The sequence below is a fragment of the Cebus imitator genome, unplaced genomic scaffold (genome assembly GCF_001604975.1).
Source record: "Cebus imitator isolate Cc_AM_T3 unplaced genomic scaffold, Cebus_imitator-1.0 Scaffold111, whole genome shotgun sequence".
NCBI lineage: Eukaryota > Metazoa > Chordata > Mammalia > Primates > Cebidae > Cebus > Cebus imitator.
Window position 1 is genome coordinate 5,257,287 of NW_016107426.1, and position 3,764 is coordinate 5,261,050.

Consider the following 3,764-nt stretch of genomic DNA (forward strand, 5'->3'; position numbering starts at 1 on the left):
TTTTTTTTTAAGACAGAGACTTGCTCTGTCACCAGGCTGCAGTGCAGTGGCACGATCTTGGGTCACTGCAACCTCTGGCTCCCGGTTCAAGTGATTCCCCTGGCTCAGCCTCCCAAGTAGCTGGGAATACAAGCGCACGCCACCACGCCAGGCTAATTTTTGTATTTTAGCAGACACGGGGTTTCACCACGTTGGCCAGGATGGTCTTGATCTCCTGACCTCGTGATCTGCCCACCTGGGCCTCCCAAAGTACTGGGATTACAAGCGTGAGCCACCGCACCCAGCCATTTTCTTGCTTCTTAACTGTAACTGCCCCTATGAGTCTGACAAGTGAACAGATCACTTGCTGTGGTCAACACAGAGATGGACCACTCAGAAACCATTTCAAGAAAAGTGGTTGGGAGCCAGCTGCAGGCAGGGTGGTGAGCTGACACCTTCTGCCTGGAGGCTTTCAAGACTGGCCCAAGTGTTGGAGCTGAAGTCACACTTCATTTAGGGGTCCCTTGGCCAGTGACTAAGGCAGTGACACGAGTACCTGGGCCAGTAAGACAAATTTCAAGTGGGACTCCTCTGATGTGCAGTCTCTACTCCAGAGCTCCCTGTTGGGTTCACAAGGTCTCTGTCAGGCCCACGGCACAGTCTGATGCCTCCCTGCCTACGCCTGCTTCTCCCTTTGCTTTCCCAGGGTTGGCTGCCTGGAGAGCCCATCCTGCAGCACTTCAAAATATTTTTTGTTTGTCAAAACAGATATTTAGGGTCCAAATCCTAATAAAACTGTTGTCATTAAAGAAAATTTCACTCCCTACACTGTAAGCACCACATTTCTGTGTCAGAAATTAACAATAGATACCTAAGCATCTGTTAGACGGGGGTTTTTCCTTTGCATGTCTCTGACGTGCAAAGGAAAAATTTCAGGACAAGCATTCCAAAAACCCAACACTAACCTGACAGTGACCACATGGGCAGCTCAATAGAGTATATGAAACAAATAAACCTCTCTATTTATTCACATATGATGATTCACAGGAAAGAAGAGGAAAGAGAAAGGAGGGGGAAAGGAAGGACAAAGAAATCGGGGAGAAGAGAGGGAAAGAGACAGGTAGCACACTGTAGCCAGGAACACAAGTAACTTGAATTTTTCTTCTGAATTCAACAGGAACTCAGGCCTATTACTTTCCTTAGCTTGTCATAATTTCTTAAAAGTGAAAAACCTGTACCTTCACTGTAAAATGTAACAAAAGAGTAAACCTTTTGGCTTCCCTGGGGCAAATATTTTATATGTCTTATAAGACATTTTATGTAACTATAAAACATGAAATTAGGCCTTTTTTTTTTTTTTTTTTTTTTTTTTTAAAATATTTTTTTTTTTTTTTTTTTTTTTTTTTTTTTTTTTTTTTTTTTGGAGATGGAGTCTCACTCTGTTCTTCAGGCTGGAGTGCAGTGGCATGATCTCACTTCACTGCAACTTCAAGCAATTCTCCCACCTCGGCCTCCCGAGTAGCTGAGACTACAGGTGCGCACCACCACACCCAGCCAATTTTTGTATTTTTAGTAAGGACAGGGTTTCACCATGTTGACCAGGCTGGTCTTGAACTCCTGACCTCGTGGTCCTCTCGCCTCAGCCTCCCAAAATGCTGGGATTACAGACATGAGCCATTGTGCCCGGCCTTATTAGGATTTCTTAAATTGCCTTTAATACCACCTCGAAGTCATGAAACATATACTGATCACACTTATACAATCTTGCACTTGTTTGAATTCAGGTAGAGCAGAGTGGGTGAAGGACTGGTTGATAATTCTTGTCCATCCACACGCAAATGACAAAGACAGTAAGTCACTGACATCCTCTTTCTTATTTGCTCTTTACTTTCTCTTACATCAATGATTCTTCTCAACCTTTGCACACTAAAACCACATTCAGGGGATAGGCGGTATCTTAGAAAATATGGATGCCTGAAAAGGGCCTGAATCAAGGTTCCTTCAGAAAGGATGCACAAATGGCCACCAACCACATGGGAAGATGTTCAACACCATTACTAATTACAGAAATGCAAATCAAAACCACAATGAACTGCTACCTTACACCTACTAGGGTGTCATAATTTTTTAAAAAAAAACGGACAATAACTGTTGGCAAAGATGTGGGAACATTGCCGGTGGAAATGTAAAATGCTTCCGTAGCATGGAAACAGCGACGATTCCTCAAAAATAAACATAGGATTAAACAAATAAAAAAAAATAATAAAATAAATAAATAAGCCTAGGATTACCATATGACCCAGCAATTTCACACCTGTATACCCACGAGAATTAAAAACAGGCTCCCTTTCCTCAGGGGTCCCGCATCCGCGGATCCCTCCTCCCTGGTAGCCGCGTCCTTGGCTGGCATCAGAAAAACGGCTACAAGCTTCCTAATACATGAGAAGATCTGGTTCGACAAGCTCAAATATGAAGATGCAGAAAGGAGATTTTACGAGCAGATGGACGGGCGCCAGCGTGACCCTCCGCGACACTGCGAGAGCCAGAGAAAACATCCAGAAATTCGTGGCCAGAAGCTCAGGCCCCGGGGCCTCCAATGGCCCCAGCGGAGCCCACACCGCGCTCATCGCCCGCACCGCGGTCTGGAAGTGGAGAACCCGAGCCTGGCGCCCCACGACGCGGAGCCGCAGCAGGCCGTCTCCAAGCTGGAGGCCGCCTGAACCTTCTGGGGAGGAGCTCGCCGGGCCCCGGGGCCAGCGCCCCGCCGACCCAGCCACGTGTCTCTCACGCATGCGCCAAGTGGAGCCCCCGCCAAGAAGGCAGCCACAGCAGCAAAGGAGGACGGGGACATTGACTCACCTGGCAGCGAGGATGAAGAGAAGGACCAGGAGGCAGCACTGCTGAGGGAGGAGCGGCTGCTGCAGCCCGCGGAGAAGAAGGCCAAGAAGCCTGGGCTGGGGGCCGAGTCCGCCATCCTGCTGGACGTCAAGCCTTGGGACGATGCGACAGCTAGAGGCCTGTGTGCGCTCCGTCCAGCGACACCGGCTGGTCTGGGGAGCCGCCATGCTGTGGGCTGTGGGCTACGGAACCCGGAAGCTGCAGACTGAGTGTGTGCCGGAGGACCGCAAGGTGGAGACACACTCGCCGGAGGAGGAGGCGCCAAGTTCGAGGAGCACGTGCAGAGTGTCCACACCGCGGCTTCCAACACGATCTGAGCCTGAGTGCGTGCGAGTGTGTGCGCGCACGTGGGCGAGGCCCTGCCGGTGATTAAACACCGAGACCGGCAAAAGAAAAAAAAAGGAATTGAAAACAGGTGCTCAAATACATGTACACACGTGTTCACAGACGCACTGTTTACAACAGCCGGAAGGTACTCATAGCCCAAATATTCATCAGCAAATAAATGGATAAACAAATTATAGTATATCCGTAGAACAGAATATTATCCAGCCACAAAAAGGAATGAAGTGCTGATACGTGATACAACATTATGAGCCTCAAAAAGATAATGCCAAGTGAAGGAAGCCAGACACAGAAGGCCACACATTGTATGATTCTGTTTACACAGAATATCCCAAGTAGGTAAACCCACAGAGATAGAGCACATGCTGGTGGCTGCCTCGACTTGGGGGAGGATGGGAATGAGGAGCATCTGCTTAATGGGCCTGGGGTTTTATTTTCTGGTGAAGAAAATGTTTCAAAACTAAACAGAGGGGGTGGTTTCTCAACATTGTAACTATACCAGATGCTACTGAATATTTCACTTCAAAATTGTTAATTTCATA

The 3,764-nt window shown here is 47.9% G+C and overlaps 1 pseudogene; it reads left to right on the forward strand.

Annotated features, from left to right (window-relative positions):
- LOC108311052 overlaps positions 1-3,235 on the forward strand; it is a 22,822-nt pseudogene extending 19,587 nt beyond the window's left edge.
- The last annotated feature ends 529 nt before the right edge of the window (positions 3,236-3,764 follow it).